The sequence below is a fragment of the Delphinus delphis genome, chromosome 8 (genome assembly GCF_949987515.2).
Source record: "Delphinus delphis chromosome 8, mDelDel1.2, whole genome shotgun sequence".
Classification (NCBI taxonomy): domain Eukaryota; kingdom Metazoa; phylum Chordata; class Mammalia; order Artiodactyla; family Delphinidae; genus Delphinus; species Delphinus delphis.
The window spans coordinates 93,530,191-93,546,165 of NC_082690.1; positions in this window are offsets into that span (position 1 = coordinate 93,530,191).

Sequence of the window (15,975 nt, forward strand, 5' to 3'; positions counted from 1 at the left end):
TCCTCTGGATTTACAGAACTCACCTCACTTCCTAAATATCACATGTGGCAGAACATGTGTCATTTTCTACAAATATTGAAAAATCAATAATTGCTGCCAGAAAACCTGTATTTGTTCAAATCCCAGGCAAAGATAAATGAGTAGAAATACCATTCTCTTAAAATTCAGAAATAAGACAGATCTTACTGCTTATTCTTTTGATGGTTCTACAATGTGCCTGGCTTCAATAATCAGAGACACAGCCTGCCTCCTTTCCTCTTCCTTCTGCTACATTTTTATTATTTTACATCTATCTCTAAATGAACAGATTTAGCATACCACCTCATCAAGCAGAGTGAGAGGCACAGGAACAAATACATAGAGCCAGCTGGGGTGAGAAGGAGAGTAGAGTTAAACACAGGTGTACGGTCCTAAAGTGATGTTCCAAAGAGTACAGAATTTTGAGTTCTTTTCTTTCTGTCTAATACAGTATATATACGTATATGTTTATATATTAGATTAAGTACATAAATACTACATGTTAATATGTTTATATAATATATATTGTTAAATACTTATAAATATAACTTATATATTTAATATAAATATTATGTTATATATTTACAGTTTAATATGAATATAATACATATCTATATATTTAATATAATATTAATGTCACATTATACAAATATATATTATATAAAATATATATTTTAGTTATATACATTCAGTAAATCCTGTCAAGATATATAGTAAATATTAGAAAAGTTTACTCTTCAAATATTTTAGAAAGAAAATGAGAAAAAGAGATAAAGAAGGTGTGGTATACAAATACAATGGAATACTACTCAACCATGGAAAAGAAGGAAATCCTGCCATTTGCAAAAACATGGATGGACCTGGGGCATTATGTTAAATGAAATAAGCCAGACAGACAAATCCAAATACTGCATGGTAACATACGTGGAATCTAAAAAAAAACTCCTAGAAAGTGATTGCCAGTGACTGAAGGGGTGGGAGAGATGAGATTGGTTAAAGGGTGCAAATTTTCAGCTATAAGAGGAATAAGGTCTGAGGATCTAATGTATAGCATGTTGACTATAATCTAATGTATAGCATGTTGACTATAAATGATAACACTGTGTTGTATAATTGAAATTTGCTAAAAGTAGAACTTAAATGTTCTCACACACACACACACACAAAAATAAATATGTGAGGTGATGAATGTTAACTAGATCCTTTCACAATGAATATAAATATATATCAAATCACTGCAATGTACAATTTAAATATCTTCCAATTTTTTGTCAATTATACCTTAATAAAGCTGAAATTTAAAAAAAGAAAATGAGAATAAGTACAAGCTGAAATATATTTTTCTGTTTTCTCAATGGGCTGTCTTGCATACTATCTGGTAACCAAGCCACTTCGAAGATCACTAGTTTAAACATTTTTCTGTAATGGGCCAGCAAACTTTTTCTGGAAATGGCCAGATAGTAAACATTTTAGGATTTGCAGGCCATTGTGATCGCTATCACAGCTAATCAACAATGTCATCGTAGCATAACAGCAGCCAAAGACAGTACATAAACGAGCAAGTGTGGTTGTATTCCAACGACATTCCTTTTACAAAAACAGGCAGCCGCCAGATATGGCCCCACTGGCTGGCTGTAGCTTACAGATCCCTGGCTTAGAATATGATGAAGAGATGTTCAAGGAAGTAGTGCGAAGGTAAACTCGTGAAAACTATTGAAAAAGTCATTAACCTGCCATTTTTCTCTGTTTATTCTCCCCAAACTCTTTTCTTCCTCATGGTTCGAAACCTGTTTGGTGCGCCCCTGACTTAGAACCTGGATCTGAAAAGGAAAGGATGAGACCACATATTGATACAAACAGCAGAAAGAAGACGCCTGCATTATTTGAGTGCCTGGATCCCGCTATCCCTGAAAACAGCAAAACTGTACATATGCTTCCTACATGAGTCGAAGGAAAGGAAAGTATCTTTCCTATGCCCACCTCAGCTGAACCCCTATAACAGAAGACATTAACAAGGGGAAAAGCACACAGATTTATTTAATGTAAGTTTTACCTGACACGGGCCTTCGTAAGGAAATGAAGACCCAAAGAAACAACTCAACCTGAGTGTTTTTTATATCAGTTTTGATGAAGAGTGCAAAGTCATGAGAAAATGTGATAGGACAGAAAAGTATGAGCTAAGAGCAGTAACCCGGCGGGAACTTAGCAAAGCCTGTTTGCTCAAATTCCTCTCAGTGTCCCTCCATCTTTGGCGACAAGGATGCTCCTTTCCTCCAGGTATAGGGAGGGAACCTCCCACATGAGGGTCTTTTGACTTGCTTCAGGGGAATTTCAGAAAGTCCTTCCTATACCTGCCATTTCTCAAATTCCTTCAGTTTAAAATATTCAACATGCCAAGGTGCCACATTTGGCTGTAACATATGCTGAATCCTGTCAAGGCCCCAAATTCCCTTTCAGTTTTTGTTGGTTTGGGTTGGATCTTTGTCACTGGCAGCTAACAGCGAGTAATATATCCTGATTAACAATATGCATTATTTCAATTACTCTTAATACAATTCTACTAAAAAAATTATTTCTCATTTTATAAGTGAGGAAACAGAGGTGTAGAGAAGCTAGTCACCAAAGTGTACACTTCTGGGAAGTAGTAGGGCCGGGTTGTGAGTTCTGAGGGGGCTGGTGACAGTAAGCCCCACTGGCCCTGTGATACTTGACAGTCTGTCCTGCAAACTCATGCATCTCGGGTAGCCAAAAGAATAAGTACACAGAATTCGTTCCAGAAGCCTCCACTTGTGTCACTGAGTTAAATTCCTATTTAACTAAGGGAAAATGGGTATCGACCACAGTTGGCTTGATCGCAAATGTCAGGCTCTTTGAATTATTAGGAACAGCAATGAAAAATTGATTACATTTAAAACATCCTGTGAAAAGTTTTACAATTGCACATTAAGAAATGGTGTTAGGCAAATAAGAACTAATTGTTCTCAGCTGCACTGGTAAGGGCCCCGTCTGCCTTCCCAGTACAATGCATATTCATTTCATTTGAACAAGAAAAGTCAATAAAAATAAAAAGTCCCAGATCTCATTCACATTCAATCACTATAATTCTGAGCCTAAGGTTATCCTCCAAAGGGAGGCTAGAAAGGCAACAACTAAGGCTTTCCCTAATCAGTTCAAACTGGTCTAGAAACCTCTAGCTGACCACAAGTGCTGAGACCCCCCAAAAATTCACAGGATAAGGATACCACATACCATGCAATAGATGTGCATCCAAAAGTTTGCGTGTGAATTTAAGGGGTGGGTTAAATTATTTTAAGCGTCCTTAGGGAGTTCGCTTGAAAAACAAATGAAAAATTGTCAAAGTAAATATGCCTTCTGCCTACACGTGCCACCAGCCTCAACTGGCAGCACTCTGACCCAGAGTACCATTAGAATTCTGAGCCTAGCTAATCCCATTGGCCTCACTTCCTCATACTTCATTAGGAGTAAAAATAGAGTACTTTGGTCAGCTCCCCACATCTATTCCCCATACTGTGATCCCTCTCTTCCTGCAGCAGTCAAAATAGGCTAGTTTATGTTGTACTAACAAGCTATGCCAACATGTTCAGCAGCTTAAAACCACAAGGCTCATTTCTCATTCAGGCAAAATGTCCATCACAGACTCTTTCCAGTTTGCCTTGGACCTTCACAGTTTTTGCACTGAAAGTGCCAGAAAACTAGGACAATTGCTAGAGAGCTCTGTACCATGTTATGCCACATAATTGGGCAACACATTCTTAGTTGGACCTCTACTTTGAGGTAAACCAATCTACAATGGGAGTGATAGCCATACTTTTAAATTGATGCTTGCTCGAATCCTGTTTTCATTGTTCTTTTCTGTTCCAAAGTTTTCTCAATTGTATCTTTTTCTGTTTGGAAATGTGAAGTATTTTACTTTTCTGTGAAGTACTTTTTTGTGTATATATTTTATTTCCGTTCATTCCTGCTTGCAAATCTGCCCTTTTTTCCCCCAATACAGCCATCTACAACTAACACATGATACTAATGCTTTGTTCTCTGAACTTTTACCATGGACCTGCACTCATCAGTCTGCCTCCCAAGTCACCTCAAGTGCCAATTTGAGCAAATGCTTCAGCACAGAACAGCACGGATGATCACTTTTCCAGTCTTTGAAGCAGCTCCTTGTTTTTTACCATTAAGTCCCTAAGCAAATGCCATATATTTAATTTTTTTAACAGCAGCACCATTTTGAGGCACTAATTTCTACATCAGTCAGAACAAACTAGGTTATGCTGAGGTAACCAACAAACTCAAAATTTCAGTGGTTTAAATAACACAAAGGCTCAATCCTGTTCCTGCTTTGTGTCTATCATGGATCAGCAGGAGGGCCCTGGTCCAGGACCCCAGGTTGATACGGCTTCAGTATTTAAAATGTCAATGTCTGCCAAGGCAGATCGAAGCGGATATGGTACATCCTGAACAAGCTCTTACAGCTTCTATCTAGAAGTAACACACATCACTTCTGTTCACCTGTCACGTTGGTCCTTGCAAGCCAAAGGAAAACCCTCGATTCCAGAAGGATGGAAAGTACAGTTATGCCACGCACCCTGAAGAAGAGAGAACTGTAATACTGTGGGCAGCCCCAACGACTCCCAGCTCCATTCTACCCCAGCGCCAAACTCAGTCTTCATTCTGACATTCCTAGTGCACCCTCTACAGCTCTTTCAATTGCTGAATGGTGGATCTGATCCCGGAATATTCTCTCCAACCCCTGACTTAACTAATACCTGTTATCTCTTAGATAACCATGCCCCCAGTAACCCCTTTCCAAATTTTTCCTTTCCTATTCTTTTTTCCTTTCTCTCTCATGCACAGTCACCTCCTTTTCTTCCCAGAGTCGCCATGTAGGGTCAGAATACTTCGTTTCATGATATCCTACCTCCAGACCTTTATTACTCTCCCGTCTTTCTGTAAAAACCATCTTTCTCTGAGATTCTTAAACACGACAATATCCCTTCTATCCCTCCTTGTTACTCACTACCTTCTAGCCCAGCTTCTCTGTTCATTGACCTTCTTAACTCCAGCGACCTTTACTTATGTTCTAATTCAACCACTCAAGCCCCTGGCCACACTGCAGTTCTTGTATTCACCTGGAACTTGTCCTCTACCTTTGAAATCTTAAATTTGGTTATCCCACTTTCTGGTCAAAATATCCTGTCCTTTCATTCCTGTTTGAGACTACCAGTGTTACAGCTCTCGTTCCCTTCTCTCTTCGGCTGTTAGAGTAATTCAAACACCTCCCTCTTAAACAGTTTACCTGCTTAAAGCCCTTCAGAAGCTCCCCACAGCACAATGGTTTTCAATCTTAGCTGCACATTTAGAGTCACTTGAGGAGCTTTTAAAAAGTCCTGATGCGGGCTTCCCTGGTGGCGCAGTGGTTGAGAGTCCGCCTGCCGATGCAGGGGACAGGGGTTCGTGCCCTGGTCCGGGAAGATCCCACATGCCGCGGAGTGCCTGGGGGCCCGTGAGCCATGACTGCTGAGCCTGCGCGTCTGGAGCCTGTGCTCTGCAACGGGAGAGGCCACAACAGTGAGAGGCCTGCATACCGCAAAAAAAAACCCTCATGCTACACCACATACCAGATCAAGTGAATTCGAATTTTTTGAATGTCAAGCACCAGTACATTTTTTAAAGTTCCCAAGTGATTCCAGTGTGCAGCCTTAGTTGAGAACCACTGACCTGGAAGATAAAGTCCAACCATGAAAGGTAAGGTACTTAAAACTTGGCATGTTTTTTGCACATGTCTCTTTCCAACCACCTGCGTCAGATCATCTACGCTGCTTATCTTCCTGGGCTCCACCCCAGGAGATTGAATTATAGTGACTCTAGCTGCATTCCCAGAATCTGATTTTCACTAACTCTCCAGGTGACTCTAATGTACACTAAAAGTTGAAAATCACTTCCTGATTTGCACGTTAACTTAGTCACACTAAACTTTTGTTATGTCCCTATGAATATGGGTTAGGGTACGTTAACCCCATCAGACAAAAATGTGACCTAAAACACAATTGCGTGTCTGTTGCATTACTAAAAGTGTGGTAAAGATGAAGCAGACGAATAGAGAGAAACCAAGATGCCATGAGAGATCATGAAGACCAAGAGAAGAGATACCTATAGAGCTGTCCCGAATTCTGATATCTCCTGGTCAGGTCCAGGGTTTCCTTCTGTTATAGGGTCCAAGCTTGCTCTGCTCGCCGCATGACAGGACAACAAACCGGAGATGAGGTGTGGAGGCAGAGAATATGACTTTATTTGGAAAGCCAGCAGACCAAGAAGATGGCAGCCTAGTGTCTCTAAATAACCATCTTCTCGGGCTTTGGATGCCAGTTTCTTTTATAGCACAGAGAGGGGGAGGTGATGAGGAAGTAAAGTAAAAAGGCCGTAAATTTTGCAAGTATCCCCTGGAATGACTGCCTCGGGGAGGGGATGTGGTAATTTCTCCTTTCTTGCTGCCATCCACAGGTGGACAGGGTCAGGATGCTTCCCTGAACAAAGGCACTTCGGTTTAACATTCAGGCAGGGGGCAGGGTTCCCTGAGGCAGGCCATTGTGTATAGACAGTATCCTTTTAGTGAACAAAAGCAACCGGGAAGCAAAGGTTAAAGTAAAAGAAACAGATTCAACATGTAGTCAGACTTGTTCCCTGTTACACTTCCATTAAACCTCCTTTCCCTAAAAAAAGGCCAATGTGAACCTGTTCCTTGAACCCCAAATCACCTAATGATTCACCACGTTTAGTACTTTTCCAGCAGGGACCCTCTGCCCACCCAAGATAAATAAATATTTGTTAAATGAGTCAATCAATTTTGGCGCCCCAAAATTCTGTTAAGGGTGAAAGAATATCTGGGTACCTCTCTGTGACTAAGATAATCACTACAATGGTGTCATATTAATCAACTCAGTACAGAACTGAAGCCTCAGTCTATCCTTGCCAGAAATATCCTGCTGCTTTTCCCTCTCAAAATACAGAACTCTCCTCCATATGTCAACAGATACTAAGGGCATCACATTTCTTACTCATCTAAGCCAAATCCCTTCTTCTCACCCAGTGGTGTCTAGCAGCCAGCTCCTAAGAGCCAGTTGTTAAATATTCAGGAATTTTGTTAGCTAGTTTTCAAACCTTTGTAAGTTTGAAATCTGCCACGGTGGGAGTATTTATACCATACAAATTGGCAAATGCTACAAGTCAGAGCTGGATTTTTGTTGCTATTGTTTTGGTAAAGCCAGTTTAACAGTAAACACTACCCTCGTGTAAATTACCCTCGTGTAAATTTCTTATTTATATCGTCATTTAGAGTTTACAAAGTTCTTCAAGTTAATTTTACATTTGAATTTCCATAATAACACTATGAAGAAAGTATTGTCTTACTTTGCCTAAAGAAGACTGAAGCTTGAGGTGGTTAAATAACTTGCCTACTGTCACTGAGATTCAAAAAGGAAAAAAAAAAATCTGACTTCTAGTTTATGCCTCTCTCCAAAGCAGTACTTTATTGAATGAGGTTAACAACTTCTAAACCTAAGGCAAAGGCTACACATTCTTTGCCTGATCAATTCATTCTTGAATTTCAATCATCAGCAAACATTTATTAAGTAACTACTGTATGTGGGACTCTGCGCCAGGCACTGGGATTACCAAGACAAATAAGATGCAGTTCTTGTCCTCAAAGACCTCCCTGTCTATTGGGAAAGAAAGACATCTTACCGTATAAATCACAATAGAGTGTGGTATATAGAGCCCTGGGCCCATATATATTCACTGTGGCTGGAAAGAAGTCAGATATCTGCCAATGAATTGTGCTCTTGACAGTAATGAAGTTTATTCCATTTTAGGACAACCAGAATGGCACTTTTAAAACTTCTTTGTCTCATTCTTCCCAATACACGTAGTGGATGACATGACAATTCTACAAAACATATCACTACCTATATAATATGCCCCAAGACCAGAGACAGGAAGAAAACACCCATTTTTCCTTCTCAGATGTACACCCAAGCAATGCAAACATATTATCAGTGGTTTCCTTACATCCGCCAAGAGGCAATATGTCAAATAAATAATTCAGACTAGCTGAGGCACTGCAAGAAAACAAAGCCATCAGTCATCCTGGCTGCATTATTGATTGCCAATAACAAGATTCTTGCTAAGACAAATGACTCAGCTGTTATACTAGTGAGGTTTTAGCCTATCTCAACTACATAAATCATATTGAACTGTTGATTGTTTTAAGATGTGCAAACATATCTATAATCATTTTTGCCCCCCAGTTTTGCAGCCTATGTAAAGGTGGCTCTTCATATGCGGAATATAGATTCATTATTTGCCCACTTACACAATTTTTCTCTGTTTGGATGTTACCACATGTCTGTTGCATCTATCTAACGGAGAACTATATCTGTTTACACTTATTCCTATAACACCGACTTATTGGTTTAGAGATAAAAGAGAAAGAGTAAAATGCAATCACTTTAATCGAATTAGTTTATTCCTGATAAATCAAGGTGTGACAGAATAAATACACAGCTTTTGGAGTCAAAAGACATTGGTTGAAGAGTAGCCTGTTGGTTGTGTGACCCAGGACATCTATTTCTTATCCAAGCCTTGGTTTCCTTTACAAAATTGGAATAACATCACCTGACCTGCTTACCTTCTGAGGTTATTGTGAGACTAATGAAAACTGGAAAATGTTAAAGCACTCGATATAGATGAGGAAACTGTTACAACATAAACATGTCCTTTTATGAATTAATTATCAAGGTGTATCTGTTTGGTATTCCAAGTGGAAACAGACGAAACACTCAAATTAAAATAATTCCAGGTGTGTTGATTTACCAAGGGACTAACTACAAAGGTGTGGGTGAGAGCAGAGGAACCACAAGAGATAGTGCAGGAACCTGAGGCTAGCAGCATCATGACTGTGATTACAATAAGCCTGAAAAGACGTAAGGTGGGAGGAATTACATAAAGAACCCAGCAGGACAGAATCGTGAAGCTCAGGCTATACTGAGAAGAACCAAGGTCTTTCACAGACACAGCCAGCAAAGGAACTAGAGAGATGTATTCTGGTTTCTCCTCATTGGCTACACCCTACCAGCAGCCAGGAGATACAGATGCTTTTGTTTACATAACTCACACAGGTCAGGATCCTAGGGCAAAGAGCAAGGTGGAAAGGGACAAAGTGTATCTGGAGGGACAAAGGCAGAAATCCAGCACAGTGGGAAACAATCTTCATTATGATTATTCTGTCACTCAGAATATCATCCCCAAAGCCATATTCTACTTTTCCTCTCCAAAGCTCCATTTCAACTCAGTTATGAAATCATCTTAACCTTCTCTCTGCTATTTCTGTCACATCCATCTCCTGAAATCCATGTCCTCTGTCTCTGTTCATGCATATATTACGCAGGAATCTCTTGATTACAAGGGGCAGAGACCAGCTCAAATGGACTTAAGCAATAAAAGATACTTATTAGCTCATTAACTGAAAACTCCAGAGAAATTATGTCTTCAGCTATGGTTGGATCATTTCATTAGGAATTAAGTCTTTCTCTCCTGTGTCATCTCCTTTCTCAGGCTATGGTTTCCTCTGTTGGCTTCCTTCTTGGGTAGTCTCTTTTCCCATGGGAGATTCAAATACTTAAGGCTACTTTGATTCTGAACCTTGCATCGCAAAGGCAAACGGAGTCTTGGTGTCCTGTATCACATTCAGCAGCTTGGGAGATTATGTGGGGATTTGAAGCCAAACTTCTAGCTAAGAATAATTAGTATTTACTTCCCTGGAATTCCTTCCCTGCTCATCTCCTTTAAGGAGGTGAGTGACAACAGCACCGGGAGATGGCAACAATCATGACAGATGTGGAGTAGATTATTATGAATTCTGGCTCTTCTTGAAATCCATTTCACCCTTGACCCATATTGGATCTCTTCCTCACATTTTTTGGGGTAGAAAGAGATGGGGAAGAGAAATCCTGAATATGCACTACAGTTTAAATTTTAGTGTATGCAGCCAATCTGAAGCTGTCTTATTGCGAATATTAAGTGATATCCTTCAAAGTACTCACAGAGATGGCAGCTCAATAAATATTAGTACCCTGTGCTTGCATCTGACTTATTAATACTCCAGAGACAGAGCCAACAGTACCTGTTAGGATTCTCATGTCACAAATAAGGAAACTGAGCCTTTCAAAATTACTTAGCCAGTAAACAGAAAGCCCATGATTCAAACCCAGATTTGACTCCAAATCCTCAAATTGTTGTATTTCACCAGGGTGCCACCTTTACACCTCTTTGTTAAAAATCATTTTGAAGCATAAAATATTTAAGTAATGACAAAACAGAGTTTTCCTTTAAGCTGGTGTGAAATAATAGAGCAATATATATTGGTCTCTGCCCCTAATTCCTGGCACAGGGTTCCTGAAACTCTTGTAATTTCCTGTGTGATAAGAGAACTGGGAACATCTTTTGTTCTAATATTTGTCCTTGTTCCTGGTTCTTGACACAGGGCTCCTGAAACCCTTGTAATTTCTTGAGTGATAGGAGTATATTTTGTTTTAATGAGGCAACTTTGGGTGGGCTCCTGGGTGGCTCCTGGAGGAGGGCTAGTTACTGGAAAGAACAAGCCATGATTAGAAGCTTGGCATTTTCAACCCCGCTCCCCATTTTCTTGAAAGGAGAGAAAAGCTGAAAATGGTGTTAATTATGATCAATCATGCCTTCATGATGAAGCCTCCATAAAAGTATACTACCTGAGATTGGCACCTGAAGTAGGTGAGAGGAGTCTTGTGGGACTGAGCCCCTAACATTGCCAGGTAAATAGTGTCAGAATTGAGTTAAATTGCAGGACACCCAGCTGGTGTCACAGAGAACTGCTTGTTGTGGGGAAAAAGCTCCACACATTTGGTGACCAAAAGTGTCATAAGTGTTGTAAACGTGGTAGTAGTGTAAAAGTAAAGGAGAAATGCACAGGAGGAGAACACTAGCTTTTTCTTTTATAGCTGAGTATACCCAACATCATGGGAGAGGAGACGCCATTTAGGTCAGGATATATGGGGACCCTAGAGTGGACTACAAAAGAACAGTTTATACTTTAATACACAAATGTATACCGGATACATCTTCACAGTTGCTCAAATTTATCTTGCTTAAAGTTCAAAATACAGAGACAAATTTTCTAAGTGATCTCTGTGATTAAGGTGGAGTTCTTTCCAGTCCTTTCTAAAAGATGCATTTCATTTATTATCATTTTAGCAGCCAAGAGTGGCATAATTATAGCTGTAAAACAATTCCCGTGGCTGCCAATATTTTTCCATTCTAACCCACTATCACTTTCATCCAAATGTCCAGACTGTTATTCATCTCACATAGACTGATGGAGAAATCTACACACTTCCAGAGAAGCAAAACAGAACCCACAAATAAAGCTTTAACATGGACCTGGCTTTAGTATGAAATCGCACTAGCCGTGCCCATCCAAATCAGAGAACAGCTGTAAGAAAAACCTGAGTTCTCCGTTTTCTGTATTTTGTTTCATTTTCACAATAATGAGCTTTAGATTTAGACAATCTTGACTTTGAATCTCACTTGCTGTCTTTATGATTTTGAGCAAGTTACTTCACCTCTCTGAGCCTTGGCTCCTATATTCAAAGTAAGTGGGAATAATAGCAACTGTCTCTGTGTTGTTGTGAGGTACGCAAAATTTGTGGCACAAAGTCAATGTTTAGTATTACAAATCATCAGATGGCTTTAAAAATTGGGAGCTTAGTTTTCTATTACAGAAAAGCTTAGTTTTCTTTTATAGTGGTGGCAGCAAGAGGCTTCTTCATTCCTATTATATCAGGTGTTTCTTTCACAGTCTTGAGTTCTGAGATAGGTGATGGTATCACAATGTAGCTCCCTGCTAAGTCAATCACTCAGCTAAAGCCTGTGAACAAATAATCCTTTAGAAATGGCACTCCCCAGGTGGAACAAATGGATAGATTCTTGTTAAGTAGGTACTGCTTCTTTCCCACTCCTGTTGTTGCCTTTTGGTTTGTTTGGTTTTTATTATGCTCAAATGAGGAGAAAGTTTGACCAGAATAATATTCCTGCCCTCATCCCAGTCTCTTTGCCTCTAGAAGAGGCAAAACTGCTTAATCTGATTAGTGAGTTGGGAAAAAGTATCTGGGCATATCTTCTCATCCCATTAGGTGCCAGTCCTCCCAAAAAGAATGTGTGTATAGCTCTGTCCCTCTACATTTTTGATAGTTTCACAGGGGTCCAGTACTATCTGTGACTGGGTGAAAACATCTATTTAACTCTAGGTTCAGCGTTAATAAGCTCATTCATCTATATTTATAAGCTGTAATTTCCACTATCAGTTTTATGAATAACAAAGGTGATGTTTTTCTCTCTCATCTGCCTACTCCTTTGTCTTAATTCTCAATGGATACAGCACCTAGACCAGAAAGAGGAACGTTATTTGGGGGGCCCTCTCAAACTTCAACAGTATGTTTTCATAAATAAGACCTCATCACAAAACGCACTCACTGCATCAAAACCATTTCCAAGTTCCTAATTACAATGATTCCCCCAAAAGAGACTTCACAATTTTTTAACAGAGTAGCTTAGTATCTGCTACATTTATGAGTCAGTTTGCCATGGAAGCAGCGCCGATCTCTAGCTAGCTAAGCCCAAGATCCAGAAGCATAAAGATTTTATTCCTAATCTCCAGGACTATATAATCTCTTCTATTTCAATAGTAACCCATTCTACCAAACTCTTTCTCAGATCTTCTTCTGAGGGCGAACACAAATGTTTAATTTTTATATCAAAAAGACAAAAAATTTTAAATGCCCTATTTCCATAGCACTTTTTAAAAATTACATTTATGTTGGTTTTGCTTTCAATTTGCTTTCACATTTATATCTGTTTTTCATCCTCATAATATTCTGCAAGGTTAAAAGAGCAGGTATTAGTCTAATAATTTTATGGATAAAGAAAACAAGTTTTAGAGAAGCAGTCATGATCAAGATTATACAGACCACAGCACAGTTAAAACTGAAATTCAATTTACCCAATAACCTGCCCTCAAGTTGCTTACGGCCTAGTAAGAGAGACAGACAAATAAACAAGAAATTATGGTCCAGATCACAGACACCATAACGGCCACCTTGGGAGAACACATAGTAGGGACTCGTGATCTAATCTTGTGGAGTTAGAGAAGACTTGCTGGAGGAGACAGAAGAGATGAATTTTAAGGTTTAAATGCTGGAGGCAAAAGGAACAATCTGTTCAAAGCAGGAGAAAAAATTGTTCAGGGAACCACAAATTGTTCAGAGGGCTGGAGTGCAAATTGCTAGCATTGAGCAGGAAGAGATGAGACTGGAGAAATAAGCAAGGACCAAACAGTACAGCCTTTTTTTCTTCAAGTATAAGAATATGGGCTTCATTAAGAAAATATGGAGACTTCATAAGACCATCTCTCATCAAATCAAGTCAAATATAATATGTCAATGCCTCTTTACCTCTTAAACCCAAACCAAAGCAGAACACAACTAGAATACAGTCCCCAAAGAGTCAAGATTGGGGTACCATAACAAGGTTACCCCCTGTTTGCCTGAGAAGAGCATTTCAGTTTAAATGATAATTATATATAAACCTGACAATATATTCCCAAGACCATTCTGTGTCCAAAGAACTGCTCTTCCAAGCAACCTGCACTTTATATTGGTCACTGTCTCCCAAGACTGAGTGATGAATGGCTGCTGTACTTTCGGCCAGCTGTGCTTGGGCATTCTGGTGGACTGTGACTGTCAGATGATTCGATTTTTTAGCACAACTTAAGAGTTTTCTTTTCCTTTTCCTTCTAGGACAATCAACTTGTCATAAGGCATTTTTCAATATATATGCATTTCATTCACACACACACACTGAGTTATTTAGAACCAGGTACCTTCCTACATAGGCAAACACACACACACACACACACACACACACACACACACACAACTAATGTTAAGTGGATGCATATCTCAGAATGGCACATCCAGAATATACAACAGTAATAATTCCTTATATTTGCATAGTACTTTTTATTTATAATTTATATACAGCTGCTCCCAAAAAGGATGTGAGACACCTACAACCCTTTATAATTTATAAAGCATTCCATCTTCTGACAACCCTGTGAGGCAGTAAGAACAAAGATTAATATTCTTGTCAGGAAGAAAAGGAAAAAATGAGGCTTAAAAAACTAGGTTGACTTCTCCAAGCCCATATCCAGAACTCAAAAAGCCTTGAGCTGTGTTCTTTCACTTGCACTGGACTATCTCCTCTAACAATCTGTGCACCAACAGCAATCCTTAAGGATATCCTGAGATACAATAAGTTTAAAAAAACCATCGCAAGTATAAGAACATATTCCAAATATTTTGTACTTACTCTCCACATCCCCACTGTCAATCTCTCAAGTGTTAAGAATCATTGCTAATATTTATTGAGTGCCTAGGATGTGAATACCACTCTTGTAAGTATTTTACCCGTATTACCTTGTTAAATCCTCACAACAGCCTTATAAGTTAGCTAATATTAACTCCATTTTATGGATGAGAAAAGTGAGGCAGAGAAAAGGTAAATAACTTTCTCATACAGACATGACTAGCAGGTTTTAGAGTTAGATTTCACACCCAGGCAGTCTTAATCAAGGACTCAACTGTTTAACCACTATTCTATATTTTTGTTCTTTGCCCAGAAATTTCTTCAGAATAGATGTGTCACAGAAATGGGTTTTGTGCTAATAAGGAGGTTTGCTCATATATATGATGTGTACTATGCTCCTCTTTTCCCACATGCCTCAAGGGATCGATGACTTTCCAGATGACCCATGCAGTCTTCTCAGAACACCTACAAACGCTTCCAAATCCACATGCAAGCAGAATTTCTAACAGAGTTATCCTCCTGATTGCAACCAATTGTAACCAATCAGCCTGGAGTCACTGCTTAGGAGGAATAATTTGACTGGTCCCATACGTTATTTTTCAAAATGGGAAAATATCTAAAGCTATTTTGTAACCTCCTGATTTATTTCTAGAGATATAATGGTGAGTCATGACGCCCTTTTGCCTTAGTATAGCTATGCTACAATTGCCACCACAAAGCCCACCTACCTATTGCTGTACCACCCAAATCCTTACCTTCCCACTTTCATCTCTGATAGGTACACGTGCTGTTATCTATGACTTTGAATCATCTCTGTAGCTTACAATATTTCTGATTCTTTTAAACCTGAACCTCTAATCATTGCTACCCAACTTTACCACGTATTCTTAGCTAGGTGAAAATTGAGTGCTCATTAAACACCAAAAAGAGGAAAGGGTAAGAGATTAAAATAGAAATAAAAAGGGTAAGTTCTTGGATAATAATTGGTGGTAAAAACAAATTTCCAGGGAGAATAAAAGGATCACCAATTTATAGTCTACTCCCTCATCCTGACATATATTATTCCGCTTATGACCCATGCCTAGATGCCATTCAAGATATTCTAATCTTGTAGCAAGGATATGTGATGAATACCGGTTCACACTGTCAATGTTAGAATCAATCTCATGTGATTTTTAAAAAATTTTTTTCAGTTTTCACTGAGAATGGCCTTATTTAACTGACATAAGAGTAATCAAAGTATAAACCGGTATTTAGGAATGTCAATGCTTGCACAACAAATCCAAGCCATGTACCCAATATACTTGTCATGTAATGCCTGGGGAGAAAGACAAGGGTAATAAAGAAAAAAGCTGGAAGATCTTTAGCAGTAAAAGATACTAATAAGAAGAAAAACACAAGAAGTTTTTATATTTTTAAAAAATATATATTGTATTTATTTATTTTGGTTGTGCTGGGTCTTAGTTGCAGTACGCAGGATCTTCGTTG